Source organism: Ambystoma mexicanum, chromosome 3p, assembly GCF_040938575.1.
Source record: "Ambystoma mexicanum isolate Mex_15411 chromosome 3p, UKY_AmexF1_1, whole genome shotgun sequence".
Lineage (NCBI taxonomy): Eukaryota > Metazoa > Chordata > Amphibia > Caudata > Ambystomatidae > Ambystoma > Ambystoma mexicanum.
Window position 1 is genome coordinate 42,919,295 of NC_090925.1, and position 17,733 is coordinate 42,937,027.

The window sequence follows — 17,733 nt, forward strand, 5'->3', positions numbered from 1 at the left end:
GTTCCGTGAGGGCGTAGATTCTACTGCATGGGGGCTGTGCACCGGGTAGGAGGTGGATTTTACAATCGTATGATCTGTGAGGAGGTAATGTATTGGCCTGTTCTTTTTGAAAAACATCCTGAAATTCTTGGTATTCCTGAGGTAACTGCACGATTGGGTTAACGACTGTAGCCAGGCCTTTGTTCAAAGTTTTCTCCGGGTAACAGGTGTGTGCACAATCCGGGATGGTTATTCTCTTCTCTCGCCATTCTATACAAGGATTATGTGTTTCCAACCATGGCATCCCCAGTATTATCTGGAACTGTGGGGCTTTGATTAGATCAAATACAATAGTCTCTCGATGCCCATCTTGACTCAACAGTGTCATCTCTGTAGTGGAATGAGTTACAGGCCCCAAGGCAATCTCAGTTCCATCAACTGTGGTGATGACATCCGAAGTGGTCTTTTTGCAAAGAGGTAGATTCATCCTTGACACCAATTCGTGGTCCATATAGTTTCCTACGGCCCCGCTATCTATGTATGCCTTTACTGGGTGCATACGTGATGGCTGCCTGGGATCAAGTAGGACCATTGGGATGATCAGACGCGAGGTCTGAGTGTCCTTCTTTAAGCTCGGCAAGTGGACCTCTACGCTTGTCGGGCGTGGTTGTTTCCCGAATCAGGCTCTATGTGGCTTTTATCAGCAACTCCTACCACCTTCTTGGGTGGTTTTGTAGGGCAATCCCGTAGAAAATGTCCTGAGGTTCCACAGTACAGACACAACTGCATCTATCATCTTCTTTCTCTTTCCTTTTGAGTTAAGGGTCCTTTAACCCCCCCGATCTGCATAGGTTCAGATGCATCTGTTCCTTTGGGGGCAACGTTGGCTTAACCAATACCCGATTCTCGAACTTAGCTCGATCAGTCTTTCGGTTCTGAAGTCGGTGGTCTAGCTGGACCACTAAGTCTATAAATTCTGTGCAATCCTGAGGTGGGTTCACAACTTGAGCCAAGACGTCTTTGAGTTCTCCCCGAAGTCCACGATCAAACAATGTAATTTGATTTTCCTCCGGCCACCCGGTTTCCACCTCCAACCTATTGAAGGTTGCAATATAGGTTAGCAGATCCTGGTTACCCTGTCGTAAGGATAAAAGTTTGTTGTCCAGGGCTTGACCCTCTGAGTGTCTGGCAAATAGTTTTTCCATGTTCCTTTGAAAACCCTGAAAATCCCGGAGAAGAGGATCATCCTGGTTGACTAACGGAATGGACCAATCCGCTGCGCTGCCACTAAAATATAACAATACAAAGGCTACTTTGGCTTGGTCATTTGGAAAGGCTCCCGGTCTGCATAAAAAGTGCAAGCGGCATTGGTTCATAAACACGGCAAACCTTTTGGGGTCCCCAGCAAAGCGTTCGGGTGGAGCTAACGGAATATTTCCTGGTAAAACCACTTGCACACGATTGCTTGATGAAATGGGGGTTGGGTTTCCCCCATATCCAGGTAGGGGCGTTTGCCCAGCTTGGTTTTGCAGTAGTTGCCTAGCCAGATCATCCGTGCGCTCCTTTGAGACAATCAGTTCTCTCCTGAGGGCATTAGTCTCTTGGTGAGCGGCATGTACTTCCGCCCCAAGTTCCCCCAATAATTGGGCCAGTTGGTCGGTTTCTGGGGTTTCCATAACACCCGGGTGGATATTTTTAGAAAGGCTTCGTGTTCTGTTACACTCACCTGGACCCCACAGGGGTGTCGATCGGACCCGAACAGCTGCGGTCTCCGTCAACATGATGCGTAGTGCAGAGATGACTGTCTGGACTGGCCCGCCTAGTCTTGTCTGCTGGACCCAAAGAAGTATTTTCCTGCAAGTGGAGACAGGGATTAGCCACCTGTGGGTTTTAGTGATGGCCTCCCAACTGTTCTCACTCTCCCCCACTAATCACCTCCAATATCCCCTTAGTAACCTCACCTTATGTTTGTAAAAGATGAGCTCTCCATCCTGCGTGTCTTGCAGGGGCGCGTAGATACCAGTTACTTCACTGGTTTGAAGGCGTTGGGAGAGTTCCGGTAAGCATTGACTCTGAAGTCCCAGGCGGGATTGGTAAGTATCAAGTTCAAAGAGTTCAATGTGCCCGATGTTCACTCTTGTCCCCTTTCTTCCTTAAGTTGCAAGTGACTTCGTGAGAAGAAGGTCTCGTAGCTGCTGCTGGCGTTCAGGTAAGAGTCTGTGTTACCCAACGCTGTCTGGTAACTATTGCATGCGTTAACGTTTTGTTTTTCTCCCTCTTTACAGATGCGGCATATGAAGATATGGAGAATAATACCGCCAGTGGTAAATCAGGTAAGTTTATGGTGGTAAGAGGTATTTGTTGATTCCCTTGGCTCACCTTGTTATTCTTGTGCCCCTAGGTGCCGGAGTACGGCGAAGAAATGATGGAGACAGTGCCGGATCGAAAGATGCTGTGAGAACTGGTGAGTATGGCGCCGTGCTGGAGCTGGCGAAGCGATGCGTGCAGGACTGATGTACTTTCCAGGTCGGGAGATGAAATGGATCCGGAATCAGGTGAGGAATTTGTAATAAGTTCGTTTTCTAACATTGTCCTTTTCTTCCTCTTTATTCTAGGAGCTCCGGATTCGAGGCGGGCATGGCAGAAAACTGGATGCTGGCTGCACGCACGCCGGCGTGGCAGAAGACTGGATGCTGGCTGCAGGCACGGTGAGAGTCATGCTGCTGGATGCAGAATAACACAAAGCATGTGCTGCTGTTCGGGCGTGGTTTAAATAGCCTCCAAAGTAGTCCCAGGAAAGAAGTTCCCCAGGACCACACCTGAGTAAAAAATAGTCCCTGTAGTAAAATAGTCCCATCCAGGCCTCACGTTGGCTTGGATTTATTTGCAGCATGGTCTGCATGAGTTAAGTAATGTCTATGAGCCTGGTGCCTATGACTCCAGGACTGATTTTTATTATGAGCTTGGTGCCTACGGCGCCAGGACTGAACGTAGACAGCCCCTAGCTGGGGCTGCTGGGGTTTTTGTAAATGTCTGGATGCCTGCTCCTGGGGCTGATGGGCTTGATCCGGATGCCCGGGGGTAGGCCTCATGACACATTAGTGATGATACCTGTGAGTGACTATTTAGACCTATGTTATCCCTGAGTTTCTTTAGACATATACATTTTTACACAGGATGATAGACTTTGTGTCTCCCGTGAGTAGGTATATGCCCCAGGGAGTCTTGATGTGCCTTTGAAAAGAATATATTTCCCCTAATGAGTGGCATTACATAAATAATAATTCTGTGATGAATTGCCGCGGCACGCAACTTGAGCGTGTATGCGTTGCGGGCAGTGCTGCTCAGAATACAGGTTTTTGTACGGTGCCTGACTGAGTTCGGGCACTTCCGCCTGACTTCTGCGTGTGTGGAGATGCGCGCGCATCGAAGGGGGCGGATTAGCCCGGAGTCAGCCCAATACGGAGGCTGGCAAGTGCGCACGTGACACGGTAACACAGTCGATTCCACCTCCTTTATTTAAAACATGGAGAGCATAGCAAGGCGACACAAACGCTCATGCTGAGCGCTTTGGTTTAACTAAGAAGGTGCCCGTTGGATGCATATTACAAGTGAGTACATGGGAAGAAATGGTGGTTGAATGGTATTCTGAACTCCCAAACCGTAATTGACACAGGCTAGCTGTTTCACCCACCTTCTCCCCTCCATTGTGTATTTTTTCAAAAAACAATGCATGTCTGCATTTAGTTAGGACTCTGCGAGGTTTTGGCTTCAAACACGCTGCCCCTAGAAATTGTCTACATGACCTACATCGTGGTCTCTTTAAATTGACTTTGTGAGAGACTCAGTACCTCGTATTATGTTACATCCCTGCAATTATTTACAGATGCATTACACGTGAACTGGACAGTAAAGTTGTGCCCTGCCCTGAGGCATACCACACTCTAGAACAAGAGGGAGAGAAAATCAAGGGTGAGTTGCGGTCTCTCTGTTTTCAACACATTTTTTAAGAGCATCCTATGCCAATGCTAAAATAATCGCAAATAGTGTGTTGATTCCTAAATAGCATTGTGGTTAACCAATATAGGTGCTATGTTACACAACAAGGAGATGAGATTTAGATACTACGATTGAGAGATGAAGTGGTGTTTTGCCATAGCCATGGGCTGTGTTTGCTCGGATGGCACACCAGTGTTGTGCCATCCTAATCCAATATGTGGAATTTAGCAGCTGCTTAGTAACTGTTCATTTCTTTGATCCTACAGGTTCTTTCCCAGACTGTTCCAGTCCCATGACACCTACGGCAAGGTGGTAATGTACTATGCCATCTACCGTTTTTTATCCTTTTTCTCATAGACTGGTTTTTGAGCAATGAAATACACCAGCTTGTGAGGAAGCTTAGACTGTCCTGATGAATGTGGCGTTATTAAAGTTAGGCCACTGAAACCGGTCAACGGTGTTTGTTACATCTACCATTTTGCCCCCATTTTAGATTGAGCAAAGCATTTTATATTGTCCCACTTTCCATGACTATAAAGTCGATCCCACATGAGAAGTGGTGATTGTATTGTCTTTGTCTTTGTTTGTTGGAATGGGAATTTACCCTATTTCCTTCTTTTGTGTCATTTTTAACCTGAGTAACCTAGGATCAGTGTGACAATCAATGGGCTTTTAGAAAATTGTCTATCCCATTAGATGCCACATGAGTTTTCTTGAAGAGAAAAACTGATTCTCTTTATCTTCCTGGGTGAACTCTCTCCTTTTTCCTTCCCTTGTTTTTACTGGTAGTCTCCTCCGATTAAAGTTAATCTGGAGGAGAGTGGGTTGGGACTCTCAAGGTTGAATGCATTACACACCATAGAAGTGGTAATTTTATTCTTATTCTGTCACTATTAGACAGGCGTGTAACACCGCAACCTAGTTGAGAGTGCACAGTAGGCAGGGATAGTACCTTTGTTTCGCTCTATCCTTCTGTCTTCAGCCACAACCTTGTTCTATTCCTTCTTATTATGAATAGATTTGAGTCCACCCCACAGTAAAAAACCTTTTTGGGCTTGGTTTTACAAACTGGACTTTGTCTTGGGTTCTCTGTTAGCTGCTAGTAGCTTTTACACAGTTGTGTGTTGCCTAATCCTTTGTGTGAACATTATCTACTAAGGGCAATACCCTGTAAATTTGTAGAAACTGCTCCATTGTTTGGTTATAATCAGTTTGGAGATGACCAGCTTCACCAGGAGTTGTCCAAGGCAGGGGGTATAGAGATAGGGCAGGAGTAAGCCAGGCATGAGGGGTCGGGAGTGGGCTTTTTGAGGAGAGGATGCACAAGGGAGTGCTTTTAGGGTAGTGGGAAGGTGCCAGTGGCAAAGGAGTGATTACAGAAATCGGACAAGCCAGACATAAGGGAGGCAATGTTGTCATTGATGGTTTTGGAGGAGCATGGGAGAACCTGTTTGGAAGAGACTTTCATAGAGAGGACTTGTATAGAGGTCTCATATGGTGCTATTGGAGAGAAAGAGGAGAGTAGGAGGGATGGAGAGAAGGGGGCCAAGGGAGGCCTGAGAGCTGTCTAGGGAGGAGGGAGGAGAGTAGAGGAGTGTGAAGACAAGATGTTGTGAAGGCTTCACGAAGCAAGCCACAGGCAAAAGACTTACATTTTATAATAGAATACTTTATCAAATCAAATGTCAGGATGGTTGAAGGTCTTACTCACCCTATGCTAAGGAGGGATTTCCCTACCTGAATGAAACTGAGGAAAGTCTGAGTCAAAGAGTTCAAATTAAAGGTCTGTCTGTGAATAAAACCTATACTTGCCCTCACAACTCAAGCTGAACAATGTGTCGCTATGTCAATAATAAAAGAAAAAGTGTTCAACCCGAGTTTTCAGCTACTTCCAGCTTGCAGCTCTCTTTCAGTTCCCCTTCCCCATGTGCAAGATAGTTCCACAATAGCCTTGGGATCACCTTTCCCAAGATCAAGGTGATACAGTTCCAAACAATCCTCGGGAGTCCCTTCCCCAAGTTCCAAGCCACATAGTTCAAGGACAAAAAGGTCTTGAGCCTCAGTTCTCAAGACAACAAGTGTAGTTCCTCAAGTCTCAGGGTTCCCTGCCCCAAGATTTTAATTTCACCACCCCAATGTCCTTGGTTTTCAGAATTCAGGGCTCAATGTTTTAGACGCAGTTGTCAGACTAAACCGTCTACCCAACACAGATTGCGAAACCAGGATCCCTTGGCCCTTCAGCCCACACAGGTTCTTTGGTATTGGCTCCTGTGCACCAAGTCACCTTCACTCAGTTCCTCTTTATCAGCCTCGAGGCTTTATGTGCTGTTGTATTCTCCTCTGGCTTCTCTTTATCAGCCTTGTAGCACTGCTATCATGTGTCACACACCTCTTGCCAGTCTTTGGCCTTGCTGCACTGCTTTCACTCATAAAAGTTCACTTTGGGGATATTTTGTTTGCACCAACTTCTAATGACTCTCTGTCACCCTTTTTCCATAATTTGTGTTCACATGGGCACCTTTGCTGTTCTCTTTATTTGCTTGACTCATAAAGTTTGTTTCAATTCCTCATTTAATATGCTTAACTTCGGGGTTTCATTTCATTTGGCATTCAATATGTATTCATGCTATTTAATGTTTAAGTTTCCATTCAGTTCGGTATTCAATATTGGGCCTCATCAGGGGTTGGGCAGTATCCTGGATACCACCCAACCCTATTAGCATTACCACAACTTGGTCCGGCACAATTTGCACCAGATCCCGAGTTGCGGTGGGGAGGTAAATCTCCATTTTCATGGTGCTATTAGTGCTGGCGCAAATTAGCGCCACGCTAATAGTGCTGAAAACGGGAGGAAAATGGTTATTTTGAGCTCCAGCAATATTATTGCTGGAGGTAAAAACTCCCATTTTCCACCCTACTCGAGATTGGGCAGAGCAGTAAAAACAGCGGCAATAGTGTTATGAGGCCCAATATGCCTTTGTTCTTTCTAATTTTAAGGTTCTATTCAGTTCGGTATTCTACATGCATGTGTTCATCACTCTTAGTTGCCTCTTCCTCGTCTCAGTATTTTCAAGTGTCATATGAGGGGAAATGAGGCAAGCTGGCTTACAATTGCCCATGAAGGTCGGGGGAAGGTTAGTTTGGTCTCTTAGGCAGAATTATATGCAGTGCCCTTTGGGAACACCACACACAATTAGGACTACAAGTGACAGTACAAATTCACCTTTGGTACAAGCCTGTACTACACAGTAAAGTGGTAGCGATGGCTGAACAGCCAGACTTATCTCAAGCGTTTAAGTGAGCAGTGTCAATAGTTACACAAAGGACAGCAATTACTATGATTGAAACAAAGACTGACTCAGGGTTTCTGAGTAAAAGAATATACATTTATTTAAGCATCAGGTATTAAACATTTCACTATTATTAAGCAGTAGAAAATCACGTTACTAATACACTACACCCCACCCAATGAATTCTGGACAAGTTAGGCTCAAAATGAAGTGTGAGCAAAATGGCACTCCAGTAATTCAAAAGGGAGGGAAAGACAAAGTTAGACAGAAATTGAGCAGCACCAACAAGTAAGTAAGCAGGGCAATCTAGAAAAAGGAACTACAGTGAGGAAATCAAATTAAATGGGCCTGGCCCAAAGTCAATGGACCAAAGTCTTTGCAGGGGATCACACAGTTCAGAGTAGTTCACGGTTAAGTCTTTGCCAAGAGTTCAGAATGAAGTTGGTCGGACGAAAACTTACTTTAAAGAATGGAGAAGGACAAGCCCTCGGATTGGCGAACGATTTCATACACTTTCACCGCGGCTGGACAAAACGAACAACCGGGTTAGCACAGTACCTTTAAAGCAGAAGAATGCTGTAGCTGAGGGAGACATTCCTGGCAGGTCCTGCAGGCTCACGGATCCTGAAGCGACTGTCGGACTGACAAGAAGGAGGAAGACTGGAGGGTCCTGCACTGCCCAAGGAAGAAACCAGAGCAAAGCAACGAATAAAAGGTGCGCTCCTTAAAACGCAAGCAGGGTCCATTCCTCCTGGGTATTCGGTTCACTGTAGCTCTTTACAGCAAATTCGACCAGAGAAGGGAGACCTGGCGAGCAATTTGGTAAACTGGTTGTTCACATCAGCTCAAGGGGAGATGATTCCTTGCAGATCTTCTCTGTCGTTGGAGTATGAAGATTCGGACCTGCAGCAGGGCTTCACTGGGAGGGTCAGTCGTGGTATAGGTCCTCTTCTGTTACCTTCTCTTCAGTTCTCCCAATCGAGTGGTGACCCTGCCTTTCTAGCCCCAGAGACCTGCTTTTAATGCAGTTTTTCCCCATTCACACGGCCTGGCTGTCAATCACACAGCAGGGTGGCTGTCCCGCCGGGACAGTCACCACTTCCAATCATATCAGAGTGCAACCTTGGTCTCCAAGGAGACCCTGTGCAGGGAGTCCTAAACCCCTCCCTCACTTCCTGTCCCCCTCAGACATACAGGTGCCTAAGGAGGGCTTCTGTGCAGAAGCCTGTAAAAGGACAGCGAACAAAGGAACCAAACCTGGTTTGGCACACAAAGTAAAACACAAGAAAGACTTTTACAAAAAGTAATGGCAAATAAAGCCAGCCAGAACTGTATAAAAACGTATATGGTCCAGCAGATTTAAGTTTGAGGCTACCAAGATAGCCTTAAACTATACCAGGGCTATTTAAGATAACCGCGGTAGGAAAAGTAGGGTAGTTACAACTGCAACCAGCCAAGTCTTAATGAAAAGGGAATGAAACAATGTTCCAAGAGAAACAGACAAAAAGGGATAAGTATTAACCCTTTTCAGAACTCTATGTAAGGTAGTTTGTACTGGGTCGGTGAGTTTTAAAAGAGACTAATAAAATCAATGGCAACTTTACATGCTCTGGGAAACAGTAGTCAGTCTTAGAAAATGGAGTCAGAGTTGGGAAGTCTAAAAAGACAACCCTGTGTCACTGCACTGAAGGTGCTGTGTAACACACAGTAAAAAGATGATGCCAAGATGGTGCCTATGGAGTAGTTGAGGCTCCACAGTCTATGAACACAAGAAAATGTTTAACACACACAGCAAAACACATGTAAGAGTGGGAAAAAAAGGCTCACACTCTTACCAGGTGAAAAAATAAATCCTAGAAATCCAGCAAAGCTGCTGAGGGACTCAGTAGGTAAGGGAAATTAGCCATTCTGGAGAATGTTCCCTAACATGGTCATCAATAGGGAAAGGGGGATAACATGTCTCGCCTATGTGCACCCGAGAGAGTCAATGAGAGGGTTGGAGAAACAGCAAGCCTGCAGTCAAGGAATTCGAAGGAAGAGTAGGTATGAGTGGGATTGATAGTATCAGGGACCCATTCAAGGAAGATCAAGGCCACTCCACCTATGAAACGGTTTGGCATGGGCTTAGAGAGGATATTGTAACCCTCAGGGCGGAGTGTGTCAAAAGCAGTGAAGGTGCTGGCAGTGAACCTCATCTCAGTGAGTGCAAGAACATCAAGGTCAAAGTCTTTAAGAGGGAGACAGATACCAGAGGAGTGTTTAACAGCACAGCGAGAGTTGAGAGTAGCTAGGTGATGCTGGGTGCTGCTTTTGAAGTTCTTCAGAGGAAGGGCACAGGGATGGAGTAATCTCATCAGTGGTGGAGAAAGGGCATAAGGGGTGGCCAACAGAGGAGTGGCAGGAGAAAGGAGGAAATTGATGGGAGAAGGAAGAAGGCTGTAAAGAAGGAGGAGGTTGGGCTGATAGACCTGGGCCTTGATAGTGCCGTTCTGATAGACATTAAGGATACAGCTAAAGAATGAGAAGCAGTCCAAGAGTACTTCCCATCTGGTGCCACCATCAATGGGCAACAAAGAGAAAGGGGGGAGGACAGAGACCATATGGGGGTCCATAGGTCCGATAAGGGAACGCCAAAGAGGACGGCTTTGACTGTCTGCCTGTAGGAAGCATTGACGTAGGTGGCAGCAATGGGCAGGCCTTGGTTGGAGACCAGGAGATCGTTCTTGAACTTTTTTCTTCAAGGCTTGGAGATAGAGGTATTAAAGGTGATAGAGTAGCAGTAAGAGTAAACAGGGGAAATGGAGGGCACCATGGAGGGAGAGGGCAGAGAGATGGAAGGGGATAGAGAGAGACAGAGAAAGTGCACAAACCATGATGAACTCACCAGGGGGTCTAGCAGCAAGACAGGTGCAGACAAGTCAGGTGCATGAGATGTCCCAAGCCACCGGAAATTTTTGTTGCACTGTTCCAGCTGCAAGAGGGGGGAAGCCCCTGAGCCAAGTTTGAGAATGGAGTGATCCTTGGTGAATATTGATGTTGAGGGTGACACAAGGTGTCTAGAGTCAGCCGCTGCAGGAACTTCAGGCAGATCAGGTTGCCGGGCGGCCTAGCAGCAAGACAGGCGCAGACAACAAAGGAAGTCCAGAACAGTGAACAGAGTGCTGTGGCAAGCAGAGAGCGAGATCAGTGGAAGGTGCTCCCTTCTTGATCTGGTGGCACTAAGATTTCTAGAGTACCCTCTTACTCCTTGTAACAGCGACAGTGGCGTATCCGGCAGGAGAAGTGCATATAATTATAATTACGCCCTCAAGTGGTACACTCACAAGGATGCTCTTCGGTGTACACAGACATGTGCTGCACCAGGTGCAACATCTGCTTGAAGGGACTTCAGGCACAGACAAATTACTCTGGATGGCAGCAGCTGACTCTATTAATCTGGGAGTTTAGAGTCATGTTCGATTGTCAGCGGGTTTCTTTGAGAACTCTAGAAATTAAAACCTCTGTTTAGAGTTCAGAAAAGCCAGCTGCATTTTAGGACCCTCGTGGAGGACAGGGCAGGGGTCTTGTCACTCCACTCTCAAGGATGGTCCTCAGCTCTTCACCATTGGACTGAGTCAGCTGTTAGGCCATGCCAGCAATAGACCATTCCACCCAGATGCAATTTCAGCAAAATATCCTTCTGGTGTTTTCTTGCTGCTGTCAGATGGTACATTTTCAGCATCTCTCCCTATAAGGTTATCTATTCAATGCCTTCTGCAGTCAAGGTTGAAGAGCTAAAGTACTGAATCCACCTTACAAACATCAGAAAGGACACCAGTACTAGCCGCCCTCCCCAGGACGCACAGGTGGGAAAGCCCTGGAAGATGAGCTTTGTGCATATGTTTTTTATATTTCTGCAAGGAATGCATCCTTTTGTATGAACACATATAAACTCTTCTTCACAGCCTCTAGGGACAGTGCATCACATAAAGAATATGATGTATATTGAATGATTCTCTCTCTCTTTCCCTCTCTCTCCCTCTCTTTCTTTCCTTTCTTTTGACACAAGTTTTATAGTGGGGCCTTTTAAGGGGGGACATAATGAGACTGAAATAGCGTGTGTTTGCAAATAGAAGGGACACTGAATATCAATGGGTTCTCTTGGACACCTTTGCAGATATGCTTCACCACAACATGGATAACCTAGTACCTAGGAGCACCTAGTGCTATGTAGGGTACAAGGTTGTTCCAGGGACACAAGGTTCAAGCATCCATGCTAGAAGACACAAGTGAGTGCTCTGAGAATAAGGAACAGGTGCAGTATCAAATCAGGCAGCAAATATAGTTGGAATGTGCTGTGCTCTCAAACAGTGGGGAGAGGGACTGGTGAGCTGCAGAGCAGGGGAACTGATAGGGTTCTCGGTGGAAGTAGTGGCACACATAAACAAGACCTGCTATGATGTATGGAGTAGATATGTACAGCAGTTAATGTGGATAAAGATGATTGGATGACCTGGTACTCCATTCCCTCCTCTATTTCCTTCCCCATCCTCTCTTTCCTTTTCACCTTCAGCACACAACCTGAGTATTATCTCTCCATCTCCCTATGCCTTGTTTAACATGTGCTGTGCTCGCACTTATCTTTCTTTTCACGCCACTAAACCTCTTCTCTTATCCCTCGTTTTTTCTGAATTGACCACTGGTCATCTTTATTGCTTGGTCTCCCTGCTTGCCACCTTTTCCCTCTTCGTTCCATCTATAACTCTTCCTCCACTTGTTTTTTTAGACAACATTATTCTCTTTTTTGTGCTGATGGATGTGCACTTGCGTTTGCACTAGATCGTTTTGTGGTTGTACTGCTTGATGGAGTAGCAGTTGTTTTTAGTTTCTCTGGTGGCATTGTTGGCAGATCTCTCATAGGTTCTGTTTGCATTCATTTTCTTTAAAAAGGTTTCCTTTTTCAGGGACAGGGTTCATATCGAGATGGGGTGTGTAGAGTGCACGTTGTCTGTTGTACTCTACGATGCAAGGACTGTCAGCCATGTCTTAGCTTACATCAAAATTCAATAGAAATAGTCCTTGGAGTGAACATGGACGTGACAGTGCTACATAACTCATACTTTATTTAAAGACTGTGCTGCTAATGTCAACCACTGCCTGATCTAGGGTTAGACCTTGGAATTTGTGAATAGTTACTGCATATGCAAGAGACAGAGAGAATTGATCTGTGCGCACATAGATGTCTTTGAAAAGAAGAAATCGTGCTGTTGAGTGTCCTATCTTTTAACTTTGGAAATTTGTCAAAGTGGATGTAGACAAACTAAATGTTGTTGTCATGTGGATACGTCTGGAAGCCAACAACTGTACCAATTGCTCCATTGACAAAATCTTGCTCCATGGCAAGGCTATGTTGCAGAAGTACTCTTCAGTTTGAACACAAAGTTAACATTTTCTCCAAACCAGTTGTGTTGTAGATACATTTTTCTAAGCTATTTAGTCGTGTTGTTGCTTTTTGACACATGCCGTGCACTTCCAGTTTGTCTGTGGAGTTAATATGCACTTCAGGTTGCATTTCTTTTTTTAACATTGCCTCATTGAATTACATACAGCTTGCTAGGGTTGGCATTAAGGACATACATTTTACATTTTTTTGTGCTAACAGTTTATGACATTAGGAACATATTTGTTATGCCCATATAGCTCATGGATGAGCCTACCATTTAAGATATATTGTGAATCTTTAGAAAGAAGACCAGTCCTAATGTTTTTTAAAATGTTAGCATAGGTGAGGTCTGCAGACTGATGCATGTTTTGAGTAAGTTCTCACTTGATGTTTGTTAACTTTTGTAGGAATTTGCTGATGATTTTTATTAAGAATGTTTTTCCAGAACCATCTTCACCACTTACATAGAGGCGTAGAGTTTTATAGTTTTGACAGCTACAATGTTTACTTTCATGCTTCAAACCATGTTCAATGTTTTTGGTCACAACTAGGAAAATGCTAAATTGCTGATCATTTAGTTGCGATTTCAACAGTGCCAATTTTTTGTCTGATTGTACATATTGATACATGGCGTTCTCTACTTCAGTCATGGCTACATCTGCTTCATTTACTATGAGTGGCTCTCCAAGTGGTTCTTGGCATCCTGTAAAAGAAAGTTGACTGCACTCAGGAGTGTCTTCATTTAGTTGTGCTTGAACTTCTTCTTCTTCTTCTTCTTGAGGTTCATTTTCCAACATGTTTTTATATTGCTTGAAATTGACATTTGTCATACTGCTTTCATTTGCATTGAATGCAGCTTCAAATGAGTTATGGATGCCTAATAAATATTCTTTTCTCCATGGTTTAAAAAAGTTGCTGTAGGGCCATGTAGTAAAGTTCTCTATGTTGAGGAGTTGTAAATGATAACTTCATATGATTAATTAGACTGGGTTTGGTAAGTTTAACCTGGCTCCCTTCACAGGCTCAGACCACATATTTTACTCATTTTTCATCTGGTTTAACGTTATTCTTGTAGGAGAAAATGTAGGCTATGTTGTACAGGCACATGTTTTCCAAAGCAGTACTTCTGTTTGGGTAGTGTGTGTCTAATACATTGTTTTTCGAAATATCCTCGCTGTTGGGATCGTTTTTGGTTATTGTTTCTATGTCTTGGTATGATTTCAACAATCTTTAACTGGATGCAGCTGGACCAAGGCTTATCAAGACTACATGTTCAGATTTGCCATATAAGGCTGTGCCTGTTAAACCGTCTGCAGCTTCATAGCATTCACATTATCTATGGGAGAGCATTTTTAAGCCAAAGCTGTACCATTTTTGTGACAGTCTTTTATCATAATATATGTAATTCCAGAGATCTTTTAGCTTTGTTTTCTCAGCTTTGGTTAGGTAGGCTGTGACATATCTTGCAATAGCAATGGAATTGTTTGCAATATATTGTATATATATGTTTACATTACACAAGAGGGCAATGATTGCATTGTAATCATTGATGTATTTGGAAGCTTTCTTTATTTTAATGCAGTATGTGTCTTTAGTCGATTTGCCTTTCACACTGCATCTAGCAGAATACATGAAGTTGTTTCCTTGTCCTTTTGCCGAAACTGGTCTAGGGGAACCAAAGTGGCATTTGGTGTAGTATTTACCTTTGTTTTTATATCTTCGTTGGCAGTATCTGACACACTTATGTTTTTGGAAGCGTGACATTTGTGAACATAGCTCACTATGTGTCGTTTCTGAAGGGATGTCGCAGGTTATGTATTGTGAATAAACTGCAAAACAGTGGCATCACTGTCATGACCAAATTTAGGAACATCTTTTATCCACAAAAGCATGTGGATGTGTGGTGCTCCTCTGGATTGATATTCTTTTCTCCAAAAGAAGTGTCCCACTTCTTCGAGGGGAGGGATACTTTTATTACAGATGAAGTGCAGCATGGCAATAAAGCGGTGGTGAAAGTATATTCATACATTTACAGGGTCAAGAGAGCAGAGTTCCCCTGGTGTTTTTATGTCTATCCCTTCTTTGTTTTGGTTTGCTATGCATAGGAAGTCGTGCAAGTCAACCCATGCATATTCTGCACAACTTAAAGTGACAAACCGTGTGGGTGGGCCAAGGCTCCTTAGCATACACGTACATCAGAGTGTCGCTGGAACCAGTATTCTTTTTTACCATGCATGTTTGCCAAGAGATTTGTGATACTTGACTGCAAAACTTATATTTATATTTTATCTTTTGAAGTAGTTGGGTAGCAGACATGTTTAAAAAAGTGGAGCCTGTTTTCAATGTGTGTGCAACTCCGTAACATAGAGTTGCTAGTTCACTGTCGAACAGGAGGTGGAATATGTATTCAACATTTTGTCTGAATCTGGGGTCTTCAGAATACATTCGTAAAGAGCGGTATTCTGATGCTGTTATTTGTGTGCATCTTTCATCATATCTTCCCCCTTTTCCTGTAGGAAAGTGTAGTGGAAAGGCTTGTGTTTCTAATCTTTTCTCCCATATGCTGATTGGAGATCCTTAGGCTTGACGCATTTGATATGTGTCTAATGCATCATCTATGGTGTCTTTGGAGTGCAGTGGGTGAATTGTATACTGGTCTAAAATATTGGATGCCGTAATAGGATCCACAAATTCAAATTGGCCAGTTGGTGAGGAATCCTACATTATTTAGGTGGTTTCCATTAAGTTCTGTTCAATGTTTATATCTTTGTAGTAGTCATTCAGCCTCATTTGTTAGTGGGAGAAGTGGTGTTAAAAGTGACAGAGTGAAAGAAGAAAACAACAGTTTGTACATTATAATGGGTGATATGGGCAAGTATGCATGTCCTGGTAATTTATTGAGCTTTCACGCACGATCTAACATGCTGTGGAAATGTTTTAAACGTGGTTTTCTTTTCTTTCACAAAAGACATAACCAGTGAAGCTGAAATTGGAAATTTGTGTTTTGAAATTGTTATGAAAATGCTCATTAAAAGACAACTTTCCAAGCACACAGCATTGTATGTAACTGCCACTTGATATCAGGAGATGGCACAAGCGAGAGTATGATTATTGAGTAGGTTATGCAGGGTAAGTGGCAGCAACCCTGTTAATATCCAATTGTAAAAGAGTTGGAAATGTACTTTTCAAAATATATGCATACATGTACTTTGTGTTGATGGATGCATATGTGGATGAATCTGCAAATGGAAATATTGGAGATTTGTATAGTAGGTTTTGATGCAGGTGATTGGGAATAACATGAGACCTGTGCTCTGAGTATTCAACAGTACATATGAAGTGTTGAACTGAGATGACAGAGTTAGATGTAGAGTTTTTGGATGTGATTGATGGATGGGAGTGTGACTGCTTGACAGTAGCCAATGAGGAAATAATGCAAAGATTCAAGTGGAAAGGGAAGAAGGGCTGCCCTGTGTTATGGGGTCCATGGACACCACAGTCTGGCATGAAAAGGGGACTGTGGGGATTAGCCAATCAGATGTTCAGGTTGTGCTTTATAAGAAGAGAGGGTAATCACTTTTTCATTGCTGTGTGTAGGGAAATTGACTGTGGTGGCAGAGATGAACATTTTTAACAAGTGGATGGTGGGAGATTTTTACATGGCTAATTTGCAAAGGCACACAGAAATATGTGTCATTTCTGGTAACCTTGGATTGAAGGTAGTGGAGGCTTTTTGGTGTGGTGTGCCTGGGCACAACTTGAAGGGTTTATTTGCACTTTGCAAAAATATGTGTTTTTTCCAGACTCCAGATAGCATTGTGGTGCAATGTGGAGTGCTGGGTTTGGGGTATATCAGTGCAATAAGTTTGCAGAGTGCGTTGAAAGAATTTCTGAAGGCATTGATGCAGCTGTTTCCATGTGGAAAGGTAATATTTTCACATATACCACGTAGGGCACTATGGAGATGCCCCAATGTCTTTTATCCTCAACAAGATGCAGGAATGCACCTTGTCAATAAAGGTTTGTGTTCATTTTTGTACAGTGTTGGGATGTCATCCTTCCCAAATGAGAACATGCTGGAGGATGGTGGATGTACTTTGTTTAGTGATGGCATGATATGATATGACATTTATAACGAACCTATACACAAGTGTGTCAAGGCGCGACAAGGCAAGGGAGGGGGAACAAAGGGAAGATAGACACCGATCCAACTAGGCCAGGCATCGTTCAGATTACACAAGTGCATGGGATAGGGGAAGAGGGAAATTGCAGGAGGCAGGGGGAAGGGACAGTGCATTACATGTGAATTGAATAATAACAATAACTAAAAGTAACGGCCAGCAGATGGCAAGTGCAGAGGTAAGTGCAGACATCAAGTGTAAAGTGCTGGTAGTGGGGCTGTAGGGATGCAGAAACAGTCTCCAAGTGCCAGGGGTTGCCAGGAGGCAGGCAGTGCAGATGTGTGGGACTGGTGGGGGAGGGACCTGTGCCTGAGATCAGAGGGTGTCCAGGTAACCAGTACAGTTGCAGTTTCATCCAGGAGGTCAGCAGGGGATAGGAGGAGAAAAAGCAGAAGCAAAGAGAAAGGTTTTGAGGTGCTTCCAGAACCAGAGATGGTTCTCCTCAATTTTCAAGGAGGCAGGGAGGCTGTTCCAGAGGGAGGCCCCAGCCGAAGAAAGAGATCTACCACCAACTCGTTGCATCACTTTTACAGATTGCGACAATGCAATCTTTCTTGCCATTATTCAGAATGAACTCAAAGTTCTTGTGAAAATGATGTAGAGTGCATGTTAGTAGGTATAGCAAATAAAATATGAAAAGCCCTCCCAAAAAAATCAAAATACCAAATAAAAAGGTTATTTTCAGATCCACCACTAAAGAGTACCTAACTTACCTTGCATTTGATTTCTCTTCCCCCCCTCCTCAAGTGGACGATCTGTCCCTGGACACCGCGGTAGTCTGCGGACTGCACATAACACATCTGGGTCTTTTGAGGATGCCAGGCATGGAAATGGGACTGTGCAGTCCAGGGGATTAGCCAAT